We start from the raw sequence: 15,972 nt of genomic DNA on the forward strand, positions 1-15,972 counted from the left end.
ACCGAGCCTCTGTGCTCCGGTGATACCAAACAACCCTTCAGAGTCCGTCACGCAGTGCCATTGCGTTTTGGGTGCCAGACCAAGAGTAAAGGCTCTTTCCACGCGAAGCAAACTCCCGGTGGCTCAGGGTAGCGGTGGCCGAGGGGCGAGGTCTGGGAATGGTGGCAGACGTCTGCAATGCAGCCCACTGCGGCGGGGTTGGTGGGTCACACGGAGATGCATCCGTGATGCGCTTGAGGCCCGACCCATAGTTGGGACGTGGTGAATGCCTGCAGGATCGGGCTGCAATCATTCATCCATTCACATCGAGGTTCTTTTTGCTCACAATAAATGCGTGCGGATATCCGTGCAGTTATTAAATATTTTACAAGTTCATGCCTGCTGTACGCGATTTGTTATTTGAGTGGAATTTGGGTTGTTTCCTCCCCCCCCCCCCCGATCTTCTATGCACAAAAGTAATAATTGTCCCAAACCAGAATTCTCCTGATAATTAGTATTGAGACTCGAGGGACGGCTTTCTCACATTCCCAAAGTATAAACAACATTCACCAAACCCAATGCCGCGTGTCCGACAGGAAGGGGTGGGGCCTAAAGAGAAAGGGGGAGGGGCCTAAAGAGAAAGGGGGAAGGGCCTAAAGAGAAAGGGGGAGGGGCCTAAAGAAAAAGGAGGAGGGACCTAAAGAGAAAGGGGGAGGGGCCTGAAGAGAAAGGGGGGAGGGGCCTGAAGAGAAAGGGGGAGGGCCTAAAGAGAAAGGGGGAGGGGCCTGAAGAGAAAGGCAGATGGGCCTAAACAGAAAGGGGGAGGGGCCTGAAGAGAAAGGGGGAGGGGCCTAAAGAGAAAGGAGGAGGGGCCTAAAGAGAAAGGGGGAGGGGCCTGAGGAAGGAAATGCGCAGGGAGGTCCAAAGGGGGCGGGGCATCGTCAGGAAGGGGTGGGGTCTGAGAACTAAGGGGTGGGGCATGAGGACTAAGGGGTGGGGCCTAAGGGCTAAGGGGTGGGGCCTGAGGACTAAGGGGTGGGGCCTGAGGACTAAGGGGTGTGGTCTGAGGACTAAGGGGTGGGGCCTGAGCACTAAGGGGTGGGGCCTGAGGACTAAGGGGTGTGGTCTGAGGACTAAGGGGTGGGGGCCTGAGGAGTGAGGGGTGGGGCATAAATAGAAAGGGGCGGTGCTCGACAGAAGTTGCACTTTCCCGTGTATTCAATGTCAGGTATTAAACGCATAAAATCAAACACACGCAGCAGGCAGCATTCGTTTAGATGCGGCCACACGCCAACTTTCGCCTCTTGATTGGCAGGATGTTGCTGGCGGAGACTGGTGCGGCAGATGGGGCGTTGTCATTTCTGTTAAAGCCGTGCTGATAAATAGGCTCATTTTGTATTACGTGCATAACTCGGAGACTGTAATTTTAACGCGGCGTGAAGGGAGCGATGCACGGCTGCATGAATCAAAAAGTGGACTCATAAAGCACGTGAATCAGTGTCAGGCTGCTCAGAGATATTGAGGTGTGGGGTAATGCATCAGCATAAAGTAATACATAAGCAAATAATAATATTGCTCACCTTTAGATTTAAACCACCTCAAAGCGATAGCGGTGCTTATTCATAAGTAAAAATTATCGTCAGCTGTCGACTCAAAAGAATCACTCCGTGGTTGATAAAGTTAGCGCACCGCTTTGTTGTAGGTCAGCGCCGATAGTTCTAATTGTTCTAGGGATGAACTGGCCCCCATCATATTCATGTCAAATGTACACCACTGTTCAACGGCAGCCGCAGGAGATGACCATTCCCACCATTACTCGTGTTTACAGGGAGACGCTTTGGGTTGACTTGAGCTGCCCTTTATTTAACTGGTTGCAGGCCCAAGGTGATTGTCTGTCGTGCAAAGATGACGACACGGGGCAAGAGTTGCGATTTGGGGCAGCACATCTATCAACCCGCACGGTTTACCACACTCGTTCTTGTCCAGGGAGATTGAGTTTTCAGGTCCACACGGCGTACAGCCGTTTCAATACGGGCAACAAATTGTGTCCATTTGTTTGTGTTTATCCCTTGTGATGGGCCTTTGTAGGATGAACGTTGAGCTTTATAAAGGGTACGGGGTGACCAATAAGGTCTGAATCGGTCTGTAATAAGGGGTTGACAGGTACAGGGCAGTGGCACTGCTGCATAACACGGCTCACTCTTGCGAATGATGCTGACTGTTATCTGAGAGTTTTCAGATGCCTTTCTCTAGCCATTGCTCACAGACATCACTGGGCAGATTTGAGAACCGAGCCATCAGCTCCACGCTACGAGCTTCAATGGTGATCCCACTGATAACTGCAGCAGTGAATCTCATCCTGCGATCCACAGGCATCATTGAAAGGTTAATGGGTGTTCAGCAGGTTCTGAAAGTGTCAAACAGTCTGCATTAGACATTTAAGTATAAGCCCCCTTACGAATCGACAATAATTCACACCTCACCAATTTCATAAATTGTCACAACTTTTGGTCGAGATTCGATTCAAAGGCCAAAACTTTTTGGCTCATTTTAGTTTTTTATGATCTCAATTGCATTGTTTGTAAACTCCATTGATCCTATTTGTACAACAATGTTTTTCACTCCATTAGCACACAAATAAAAAAAAGTAATGCCCAATGTTGGTGAAATAAAAAATAAAATAAAAACATTCGCCTGTCTCCTCCTGTCATCGGGAGGTTCATCGCAAATCTGCTGATGTCAAGGTAAATGAAAGCCAATTATAGCCGGAACCGATGGGTTCTGTAGCGGGCGACGATACGAGGCAATTCCGAGCCTACACTCCTTATCGCCTGCCTAATTAGCCGAGCAAGTAATGTTGTTATTATTACGTCGGCCATGATACAATTAGCGGCACGTTAATGTCAAAAAAATTACTCTCCATTTGATTCACTACGGAACGCGCTGTCATGAATAGGAGCGACCTCGTGGAGAATGGCGACCCTGGGGAGTTGCGAGGCCCGAACTCCCACGCTTACACCGCACACATTCGGGCCTGCGTGTGGGCAGGCTCATTGGTATGCTACAACTGGATTCCAGGCGTTATGCGTTGTATAATTTAGCACTGGACCCGGACCCCGCATGTTAACGGGAGCGTCCTTGTCTATTACATCATGCAGTTCGCTAGCGTCGACTGTGCTTGATGAGACGCTGCATGTCGAGACTGGTCCAGCGTGATCTTGTACTGAGTCAATGCTGCTGGAACTATGGGTCAGACGGGCGGGTGGGTGAGCCTGATGGGTCGGGTAAAACACGTGTTTTTGTTGACGTGGAGAGACAGGTACATGGAGACACATAGTCTGCTGGTCTAGTTTGGTTTCCAAGTGGTAAGGGTTGTTAAAGGGTGACATTAACTCACAGGGTCAGAACCCGTCAGGTAAGCCTCAGCCTATCACCCTCCTGGACTTTATAATATGAGTGTTATTTTGTGGGAAGTCATCAGTGACCGACCTATTACGAAGAGACTAACTCAGGGAAACTAAATAGATAAGTGCCACCACTTTGATTGCTCGTTTGAGCAGAGAGCAGGGCCGCTAGACTGAGTCTCACGACTCTTTCTGGAGGGTCCTGCATTAGATTGTTTCACACATTCACACATTCTCAAACGAGGGTTTTACGTGGGGGAATGAGCCAGAGTTCCTCGAGAAAAGTCCACGCATACACACGAACATCCAGAGAGATGGATTTAAACATCCACACGGATAGATCAGCAATCCTCTTCCGGCACTACCACCTGGAGGCCACACCGTAGGCTGGCAGGTATCTGCATGCTGTACCATGCCTGGCTCCCCCCATTGCTGGATGATATTATATATTGTATGTATGTTGAACTTCTATCGCACCGTACGTAGCCAACCGTGCTCATTGGAAGTGCGTGTGCGTGTGCCACTGCACCCAGCTTTAAAGTTTGAGTGCGTTTCACAAGAATCGCCGATGACGAAATAATCCCCGGAACGTGTCCAACATTTATAATATCTTTCTAAGAAGCGAAGCATTAAAAAAATAGCATATGCAAGAAAATGGTCACATTTTTAAAATGTATATAAATTCAATGTTTCATGAAATATTCATGTTACACTCATTTTATGCGCTCAAAAATGGGCTTTAAAAAAATCCGGACAGTAAACGGAGAAACACACACTTGCTCAATTATAGCATGTGTGTGATGTGATTATGATATGATGATGATAGGCAGTTAGTGCATGATTGAATAGTATTAGGGGTTAGGGTTACTGTTGAAGACAAAGGTAACATAGGAGTTTCATGTTCAATCCCCGATCAGACGTTTTCAACGCTCATCTAATATCTGGGGGGTCATGAAATTAGTCATAGCACTTTGTGGGAAGTAAATTGTGGTGCTCCTATGAATGGTACCGGTTCCCATCATGGGAATGCCGAATTTCCATTGCTGTGAATGGAGACACTCTGAACACACCACTGCTATGTTCTACGACCTACCAGATGGCGTTAGGATATTAGCATTCACTCAGTATGGAACGCATTCGAAATTGCACATCTATAAAATAAGGCGAAACACTGCAAATGTCCGTGCAACCTTTAAAATATTGCATTGATATTTGTGTAATTTATTTATGTGCTTATTTACGACGTGAGGACATCATGATTGCTTTTAACAAAATCTATGTTCTTTTTACAGCGGGGATTTTCTCCCCCGCACCCCACACACCCCCCATCAGCGCGGCCGCCTTGCAGCTCCGATAGAATTGTCTCGCCGTGTCACCACGGCCGGGAGCTGGGCCCAGACTCGCTCTCCCGTGCAGAGAGCCCTTGCAACCCTCTCCCCCTCGCTCAACCCCCACTCCCCTCCTCCCACAGCCACCCAGTTGCGATGGGCGTCTTGTCTACGGTAAGGCAGAGATGATGCTGTTACGTTACGGCTCTATCACAATCGTGTGATTGGCAGTTTTACAGATTGATGTCGTTGTGTGTGTTTTTTTTTCATCTCTTTCTCTCTCAAGTCGCACACCTCTGTGGTGCCACAGCCAGATACCTGCACCGGGGGAACAACTTTGTAATGCCATCACAGGTGTGACGTCCTGTCAGGGTCTAAATCTTGCTCTTTAGAACGTTGCCCTTGAGAGCAGTGAATCGTCGAGTAGCAAGGGTTGGGCCCACTCGGTTTGTGCCCTCGCTCTGGCAGTGCCGACCAACGCAGGCACCGATGGGCCGCGCTCTTGTGAGTACGCGGGCACTTTGAGACGACGACTTTTCAATATCCCTCGGGTGGACTGAGCTGTGACCATGATACGCATCGCACGTGAGCGCTGGTGGGAGCCAACGATTCAGGCGCAGGATCTCGGTCAGGCTCAGCATGATGGCGCAGCATCGCATTGGACCCTTGAAAAATGTCAAACCGCGAGGTTGAGAGACGAGAAACTCCGATGTTTATTTTTGACGAGCGGCCTCCCTCTCGGAGAATCGCGGACAAATGAAGAGGACGCACAGACGACGACGACGACGATGAAGCAATCGCTTCGCGAGCTTGGACCGGGGGGTTACCAGGGCGCGTGGTGGGATGGGTGGTGGGGGCAGTGGACGTGGAAGTTTGTGGAGCGGGGCACGAGGGAAGGTCGGAGTGGACGGGGGAGGGATGCGTGCGAAACGTCTGTCTCTGTGCTCGGTGCACGCTGATTGAGTTGGGTGCGAGTTGGCTCATCAGCACAGTTGGCGATCGATGGAGGCCGCTTTAAATCGCACACGCGGCGTGCCGGTCGATCGAGTCCTCGGTTCCCCCCACTCACAAGGAATAATAATTACTCCCATAACGTGGACAAATATAGAGAGTAATAGTAAATACATATGGCAGTGGTTACAGTCATTGCAGGATAATCATAAGAATAATACGTTACCTTCAAGAGAGTAGATGATACTTGAAAAACAATTACAAGAGCTTTTGGCTTATCATTTTTGCTGAGCGCAGGCTGAAGGCGTCAAAATGCAAAGCGGTCAGCAACAATCGGCACTACACTGTACATTTTATAGTGAAAATCTATCAAATTCCTTTTGCCTATGAGAGAGCCTACTGATAGTTTTTGCCATGTTTATTGGGTAAGCAGAGCTGCATATGGGAATATGTCTCTGTGTGTGTGTGTGCCTCTGCGTCTAATCGCCGTGCCTTTGCCTCGGCGTCTGCCCAAGGCAGCATGTGCGGACGAGGGAGTCGAGGGCCGGGGGTGGGGGCTGACGGCCGCCTGCTGCTGCTGCTGCCGCCTGACTGTGCACGCGCGACCAATGCAGAGGGGAGGGTGGGGGGGAGTGGATCGGCCACTGAACGGCACGGAGTCACGGAGTCACTCCTGCTGGTGTTATGGCTCATACGGGCGGGTAGGTGGGCCTGGTGGGTCGGGTAAAACACGTGTTTTTGTTGACGTGGAGTGACAGGTACATGGAGACACATAGTCTGCTGGTCTAGTTTGGATTCCAAGTGGTAAGGGTTGTAAAAGGGTGACATTACTCACAGTGTTAAATCCCGTTAGGTAAGCCTCAGCCTATCACCCTCCTGGACTTTATAATATGAGTGTTATCTTGTGGGATGTCATCAGTGACCGACCTATTACGAAGAGACTGACTCAGGAAAACTAAAGAGATAAGTGCCACCACTTTGATTGCTCGTTTGAGCAGAGAGCAGGACAGCTAGATTGTTTGGGGTGATGTCGCTTGGCCCACGGTAGATCCGATTAATTTTGCTCCATTTGGGCAGTGTTGTTGACGAATGTGGTGTTTGTTTTTTTGTTATCCGCCAGAAGCGTGGCCTTAAGACCCAGATTAGACAGTCACGCATCTCTTAATGTACAAGCACGGGCATACAACACTCAGCATCATCGTCCTGACTGTCCGTGCCTCTGTCGATCATACTCAACCCACGTAGGTAGGGAAATAATCGCTCAAGACGTTTCGATCGCAACACAAGCAATCGTCATCAGGTGGGACAACCACAGCAGTTATTTTTTGCTGTGGTTGTCCCACCTGATGACGATTTTGCTTGTGTTGCGATCGAAACGTCGTGATCTATTATTTTGTCTACCTACGTGACTTTACCGAAAGAACCAAAGAGTATGGATTGCTGCAGTCACGAAAGCTTCGAATCAAGATTCACACTCAGCCCCCAGTGCGGGCAGCCATGCGCCGGCAGATGCTCAGGCGCGCACTTCTTGCGCGCCCGTCTCTCGGAGCCACTGTTCCTCGATCGAGTCGGGTTTGCTAAAAGCATTCGCCGCCTTAATCAGTAAAACGACCGAAATTTACCCCCGCGCACGCTCGTCGAGTCTGGGCACGCCACAATGGTGTCTGGACAATGGCGAGTCTGCACAATGATGTCTGTGCAGCATAGGCTCTTTCTCCAATTGTCTGATAGAACATAATCTCATTACTCCCAATGCCCAACAGAGCACATTGATATCGCTGAGCCGTCATCAGTCGCCGTCACTTAGAACTAATCGCTGCCGTCGGAAAGCGATGGTTGACGGCGATTTGACGGCGATCAAGTGCGCGGATGTTTGGTGACACGAGGATTTCTCGGGTTACATTTTCACCATCGTCATCACCAACTCCTGAACGCTCCCGTTCGGAATCGATACAAATCGAACAGGGCAGAGGTGGCCCAAGTGGCCTCGGGGCTTTTCCCCCATGACATAGCATCGCTTGTCCTACACCATCACCACCAGGGGGCCGGAGGCGAGGGAAGACCGAACGGGAAGGAATTTGAGAAGACCTTATCGCGGAACAAAAGCACTGAGCGATGAACGTGGAGAACTCATTGCGCGTTAATGACGCACCCCAAACTGGTCGTGAACTTACGAGCTTGGGGCAGGACACGTGGCTGGCGGGGATAGAGAGTCGATGGTCAAGAAGAACGATGCAGTGGAATCCAAGGAATGGGACGCGTCCAAAAGGACGTCCACCAATAATGCGGAACGATGACATGAGCTCGTGTGCGGGTATTCGATAGATAATTACATCGCAGAAGCTTGGGGAGGCCTTCATCCAGCTGCGGCTTGAGCATGGCTGTTGATGATGATGATGCATTTCTCCCATTGGAGGAAATTGCAGTAAAGGTGATGGCTGTAGGTACTGTAAAGCTACTGGTGGTGTAACTATTTAGACTGTTTGTAGGTGAGCATTACATTTCTGTTTGGCTTGAGGTCCGACGTTTCGTACTGGGAGCTTCTTAATCTGAAAATAGCTTCAACTTCCGTTCCCGGCAGTAGCGATTGTGAACAGCAAACTGGCCATAGGAATGTAACACTTTCACCACTTTCTCAGGACTCTCAATATCGACATAGAACCACTCGAGCATACACCCACACACTGGCCTGTTGAGATTCCTCCATACAGAAAGGAAGCCTGGGCTCTTAGATCAAGTCGGAGCCATGGGCCGTGACAGCCACAATCTTAGTAGCAGCGTTGGCTCGGCGCTCCGACTCAGGGTATTAACCTTCGGGCCCCCCGGCGAACAAATACATTTTAAATGCGTTTTTTCAAATTGAAATTTGTTCGTCGTTTTCATTTGGTTGGAGGGTTGGCTGTGTTCCATGGTCCTGCCACATTACCTGCTCAGAGCACCGGAGCATGATGCCCGCAGCCTCCGGCAACCCCACCGCTGCACGTGAACAGGCCACGGCGTTGATTAATGCAATGCGTGCACGCGGCCTTTGGCAGTGCGCGTGTGCATCTTCTCTCCGCGTTATATTTACCCGATGTTCCGCGGGAGGCATTTGTGAATTCTAATTGTGAAAATAATTTAAATGCAAATGACAAATGTGGTACAAATGTAACGTCTCTCTTAAACATTGTCCTTTGTGACCGAGAATAGACGCTCATGGAAAAACAAAATCTGAGCAGTCAGGCCCGTGCAATAATTTGACTTTTAACCGAAAAGAAGTAATAACCACCCCCGTTCCCCTTCCTTGCAATGCGATATAAATATTCCCTTCAAGTGTCGATTCGCTTTGGGATTTTGGTGAATGTCTCCCCTGCTGGGCTGCAAGACTCACATGTAACACATACGAATCGACTGTAAAACAGTTTTACAGGCACAATCCGTTGCTTGTGAATATAATCACAGCTGCAGTGCGACGTGGACAATGCAACCTTGAAATGGTTTTCGAAAATACATCGTAAACGGTAGTAGATCAGTCGGAAATGTGTGCTGTTGTTTCCCTAGGAAGCGTGGAACTTCGGTCCAACTTTAGATCAACGTCGGGCCAATGTCGGGCCAACGGTCCCAACCAGATGCCAACGTTGACTCAACGTTGATGCGTTTTCTGAGTTGCTACCATGACACAAGCAGTAAATACAACATATTTTTTAGGAAAATAATTTTTGTAACGGTAAAACAGTTCAATGCAAACATTTTATTTTTTTCTCTCTCTCTCTCAAAAACGGCATTGTTCAATAGATGACGAATGTGAGAGAAGTGTATGGCGATGCTGCTGCGGTGGTAGTGCTGCACAAGCACAATTAACAACAACAACAACAACAACAACTCAGAGCACGTGAACAATAAGGACCATTGCCCAGCACATTGTCGGTTACATATATTTAATTTCAAGGCAGTGCTTTGAGTGTTTTTATTTAATTTCATAATGTATTAATTAGTTGCTTGGCAAAGGTGTAAACCGGCTTAAAATTCCAACGTGGCTTCGTTTTCCCATCGTTCTATACAGTGCTCACAGCCACCACAAACGCCGCAGCTGATGAACAATCCACACGGCACATCGGGGCTATAAAAGGCCCTCTGTTATAGTTCCTCTAACACTTGCAATTTACAACCCACATACATTTTATTGCAGGGCTCTCAGCAGCACACAAAGCAAAGACAAAGATGCCCCGTGTAGCCTGTAACAAACTGTTGGGGCAAGTGCAGTTAGCGAGCACCTATGAAGGCTTGCACGGCACACGAGGGGGTGGGTGGCCAGCAACCACACCCGGCCGCCTTTGTCTCCCCAGTGGCGATGTTTGCACATCGCACCAGATACTAATTTGAGGCTGAGTCGACTTAGGGGAGGCTCATGATCGGTTCAGATAATCGTCACCGGTGTTGGTGGCCCTGAGCGGGAATTGAACTCGGGTCGCCGGGTTCGTAGCGCAGCGTAGCGCTAACCGCTGCGCCACCGCTCCCACACACACACACGGTCATGACTGCACTGCAGCAAATATGCAGCGCTGCTGTGCATGAGGTGTGACACTGCAGCAGCAGCAGCCGCGTGTGTGCAGTACCACGAGACCATCACCAGCTGCGGAGAGAATGAGCCAAGTAGAATCATAATCAGAATATTAATTTCTAGTACAGGAGGAATCCGAAGAGCTATGAAGCTCTTTTCACAGATGTTCAGTAGGGGCGGATAAGAACGTCACAACGACAAACAATATCAAACACGATAGTCGTGCAAAGTACAAGCAAGGTCAGCAAATAACCCAAACACAGAGAAATAAAACTAATCCATCACCATCCTCGCAGGCAAAGCCCACTGAGGTGTTAACTCCAGTGGGCTTTGCCTGGTCAAGAAATGAGAGCTCAACAAAGTGGCCCACTATTTGGACATTGCTTTTGCACCAAAATTATCGAAATAATCTTCAGCAGTCTCGCACCAACCTTAACCATGTCGCAACTATCTGGAGCAGTGTTTTAAGTTTTCGAGTAAATTATTTTTTGCGGGCGCTGAATGCAGCTTGTAAACTTCTGCACATTTTGCGAACGTATTTTTCACCACCGCTGTGTAAATGAAAATGCGCTTAAATCCCTAGATTAGATAAAAATACATTCAACCTTGGAAATCCACTGATACTGTACATTTGTGTGTGTCTGTGTCACACTTTCCTCGCAAAGCAAAGCACCTTGAGGCACACCGCTCGGGACAAGTTGCAGAGTTCAAGTGAAATGAGAGTGGCTTCTATCTCCAACGACGGCCCTCAGCCATTTGAGGAAATCCCAAGGGATCGCTGCATGCGAGTGATGCTCACGCTCAGCCTGACAGAGCTGCAATTCGAGGTGAAGGAGGCCTGTGCTCCCATGCACACGTTCTTTTCCTCGAAAGGCTTGAAATCTCACCCAGACAAGATCAGTGGAGATGCCGCACAACCCACTGATGTGACATCAGTGCCGTGGTGACTCGTTGGGTTTGCGAACGACCTATCCATGTTCACGCCACGCCTCTCAGAGGCGCGTGAGCCCCCTGGGGAAGCTTCCTGGACAAGGACGCAGCCTGGCGCTGGCTTCTGCAGCGTGACAAAGCAGGGCAGAGAGGGAATTAAGCACCCGGTCACCGCTGCGCCAGTGTCGCAAGTATGACGACGTTTCAAAGCCGGGCACCATTACTGAGCGACCCAGGTGAACGGTGCCTCGGATGCTGCCTAACGCGAGGAGGTCACCCTGCCGCTTTAGCATCCAGGTCGAAGGACCCCAGGCGAGCAGCACTAAAGCACAGCTCCACCACTACCCGTCACGTCTTCTCTTCCCGAACCATTCGTAACCGCGGTGGAGCCGCCTTGGGTCTGTCCTGTTGCTACGCTGCTCTGCTGTGTTGTTCGTTCCGCGCTGTAGAAGAGGGCAATGCGCCTCCAAGGAGACGGAACGGAGGAATGAGTCCCCCACCCCCGTGAATCCGTGGCTCTTGTGCCTGTGAGAGCCGTGGCGACCAGCAGAGGGCAGGGGTCACACACGCGCCACCACCACCGCGGCACGCGGCATGCCCATGGCCGCCTTTCCATGAGACTTTTCACTCGGCGCTCATGAAAGCCACTTGACTGCGTCGCCGTTGGTGATTGTTCCCTCTCTTGTCTGCGTTGTCAAAAAGAACCGCTACATTAAGAGTGTATCCCTCCCTCCGTCTGGTTATAAACGTTGCTCTTTTATCACGTTTTTCGTTGTTGCGTTAGACCTTCACATGTACCGTACATTGCTGAGCACTGTCCCGCTTTGGTTTACTCCGAAGGTCACCAGCCTCCCTATGAGGTCTAAAAAATATATAAAATATGTTGGCTTTTAGATGTAATTAAACAAAATAAATAAACGAATTCATATTCGGTGATTCGTGGGATTGTGCAGTCTCCACAATGCATTGCTTTCTTGCGCTCGCTTCATTTTCATTCTGGGGACAGGGCAATTTTTCCCCCAAGTGTCAATAAGCACTTACTTGCCTCGCGCTGCACACTGATGCTGCATGCCACGACGTTTCATCCATTAGAGATGCTAATGGATGCGGAGGCTTTGAAACCTAATTGTTCACATCGACTCGTTTGCCTGCCGCCTCTATGCCCTCTCTCTATTCCTCGTCATGCTTTGTTGAGCAAAAGCCAAATGGAAAACCTAAAAATTAATTTGGCAACCTTTGCAATGTTTCCACTTAGGCCATTAAACATAACAATAAGAAAACAAACATTCGGTTATCAAGCTTTGCCATATCCGCGCTTTGCCCCCCGAAAGCATTAAGGATATTAAATTCAAAAATATATACATTTTGATTAGATTTCATTCCACTTTGCCCGATTGGGTGTCTGCCTCTCTGTCCTGTCTAGGGGCCTCCCATTGTTACAGTCCCCGTCTGGATGTCGTACGCGCATTGAGCGAACCGTGCCTGGCACCGATGCAGCTTCTGCCCACATTGATTCACCAACCGCGGCCGAACCGATAGACGCAGTCCATGTCGAGAAGTCAAAATGGTGACGCAAAAAAAATTCGGCAGAAAGCGAAAGACCCAACAATCCCCTTTTTTGATGTTAGCCAAAACAATCAAAAAGCACGTGTGCTCGTTTATTCACAGTTTTTCACGAAGCCAAAGAGATTTCTCGGTAAAACGTAAACGACATACGACCGCGCAGCGACTCGATGTTTCAAGTGGCGAATGCCCACGTCGCGGTGAGGAAATGTGCTCCAAATTTGGCGTAAAGAATGTAAAAGGCATATTTCTTATTTAATTCTTACTGTCGTTCGTTGCTGGGAAGAACGTTTCATCAGTTGTCCCGACTTCTTTTCGAGGGATCTGTATTGTAGATAACCACCGAAGTGGATAAATTGCGTCCTAAAGGATTGTTGACCCAAATAATCGACAAGGCTGATTGGTCCTTGAAATAGAAAACAGTTAACTCCAGGATAGAATATGGGGCTTTAAACCAGTGCCAACATTATGCCTGGGCATAACCTTCCAATACCATATGGTTCATAAATATATCCCTGTTTGTTTACATCTTAGTACGATAGTCAAACTATATCTGTTTCATGTTTCTGTAGATTAGTTTTGTCATCTGTGCTGTGTTATATCTGGAGGTAATCTGCACTGCGGTGAATGGAATATATATCGTGGATTTAACATCGAGATCTGTTGTTTAAATTTTTTTTTTATTCTTCGTGTGATACTTTAGCTTTTCAATTTTATTTTTTGCTCTGAATTTTCTTCACCTCATTGTCCTACTTTGTTTTTTGTTGTTGTAATTTTTTGCTGTTGATGACCCCAGGTCACTCGTGCGAATGAAACCCCAGCGCTGGCCTCTCGAGTTATCACCTCCCCGGTGAAACAAAGCAAAGTCGAGCTTGGCCGACGAAATCCGGAGCCGTGTTGCCGATAAGGAACGTCCCGAGACTGGCTGACGACACTTCGATGGCGTCTTGTGACGGAACGGCCGACCAAGCGTAAGTCGGACAGAAAGACGTGGTCTTCCTCTGCATTGGGCTCACACTGAACCGTCCGCAGCGAGTGCATCTATAACCAACGCGAGGGACGAGCAATGTTTTCATCTGTATTTGATTTTAGCCTTCCGTCGAGGCGGTCCAAGTCGAGTGGACAAACAAAGAGACATCTTGGGCAGAGGCCAAGCAGGTCTCCAGGGCTGAGAGACCACGCTTTGGAAGAGCACAAAGTTCACGCCGGAGAGAAAACGCGTAGAGAGCGGGGGAGAGGCACTCACGCGGAGAGAAGTCTCGTCTCTGATGCGAGTCTCTGGTTAATCATGCGGCTGCGTAAAAACTGTTGAGGTGGTGGTACAACTGGAAAACATATCCTCTGATTGTGAATGGGAAGTGATGAGGTGGCGTGGCGAGAAATGAAGCCGCTTCACACAATGCCGGATTATCCTAGGAGCACAAGTAGCTACACATGTAGTAGCTACACATGTAGCAGCTACACATGTAGTAGCTACACATGTAGTAGCTACACATGTAGTAGCTACACATGTAGTAGCTACACATGTAGCAGCTACACATGTAGTAGCTACACATGTAGTAGCTACACATGTAGTAGCTACACATGTAGCAGCTACACATGTAGCAGCTACTGGCCCCGCACTTTCAAGGGCCCCGCGCTAAATGCTTTCAAGCTGTCAATTCCGATTTAAAGCTTTCGTGACTGCAGGGATTCATCTTCTTAGTTCTTTCGGTATAGTCACGTAGAAGGGAAATAATAAAATAATAAAAATATAACATAATAAAATACAATTCTCAGGACGTTTCGGCCACAACGCAAGCAGCCGTCCTCAGGTGAAGAACAGGTGTGTCGGAAAGACAGCGTCTGTCTTTCCGACACACCTGTTCTTCACCTGTGGCAAATTTTGTCTAAGTCGAATAATTGATGACTGCACGCAAACAAAGTATAGTTTAGTATGTAGAAATAAAATACAATTTAGTTAAATCACGAATAAAATACAATTTAAATACATTTTAAAATGTAAATAAATCACTAATAAAATACAATTTAAATAAATGTTAAAATTTATTGAAAATTTATTTTATTTGTGATTGGTTTAAATTTTATTTCTACATACGTGACTTTACCGAAATAACCAATGAGAATAGTAATTGCTGCAGTCACGAAAGCTTCAATTCTAGATTAAAGTATAGTTTGATTTTGCATTAAATTTTGTATAGTCTAACTCGTAGGCATCCTTTGGCAGATGTGAGTCTCTTATGTGCACAGCTGAAATGATTTGCAAGGATATGGCCTTTATACGACAGGGCGCTGGAGGACGATGGCTCACTGACTGCAACATCCTTACTTTGCCGTGCAAGAAGAAGTTTTTGGTTTTATTGTATAAAGCTATCCAACATTTGTTACGCTTGCACCCTGCATAGATACAATTGGCATGACTGTTATTTAAAAAAAAAAGGCAAATGTGTTTATCAAATTAGGATTATCCCAAGTTGTTAAGGAGCAGGATACGACCGATTTAGACTAAACTAGTTAATTCCTGCGTTGCTGGCTTTTAAAAGTCCCAGCGGCTCTCGTCAGCTGCTCCTTAGGGGTGATGGTGGCAAGTAAATCTCTCAACAACAACAACAACAAAAGCGATTTACAATCCCCGTGTTGTGGCAGCAGCCGTGGCATGAAAGCAGGCAACTGGGCGGGCCCGGGGCGAAGTCTAAACGGGAACGCGTTTTCTGCATAGAGCGCATACATCGGTTTTGATACCATTCATTATGCTTTCACTTGATGAATGCAGCAGGGTTGGTACAAGCAACGATGCCAAATAAGAAGTGAAGCTAACAGGCACAGTCCTGAGGCCAAGAAAGTTCCTTCTTCGGAATTTCCCAGGGGGCACGCCCGATATTGTGTTTGGGGTCTCTGCCCATACGCATACACAAACGCCTTATTATTCACGATATATAAACAACTTTTGCTGGAGAATACAAAGAGCAGGGATTCTCCAATATTGAACGAAGTTGATTTGTCTGGAATTGTTGCTGGTTTGTTTCCTGGATTCTCAGTTTTCACATAGTCACATAGTCACTTAAGATGTTTTCTTGTTCATGGTTTTGTTGTTTGTTTGTTGCGGTTGCACCCGATTCAAGAGCCGAATGGCTCACAGGGCTATACACAATAAATGAACTTGAACTTGAAATTTGAACTTGAACTTGTCTTCATAACCTCTGTCAATCCTTTGTCCCAGTTATGGCGTACCGACACAGCTCTACTAACGCACTTGACAAATGCATATCCACACACA

This window comes from Lampetra planeri, chromosome 12 (genome assembly GCF_965212315.1).
Source record: "Lampetra planeri chromosome 12, kcLamPlan1.2.h2, whole genome shotgun sequence".
In the NCBI taxonomy this organism is placed as follows: Eukaryota; Metazoa; Chordata; class Hyperoartia; order Petromyzontiformes; family Petromyzontidae; genus Lampetra; species Lampetra planeri.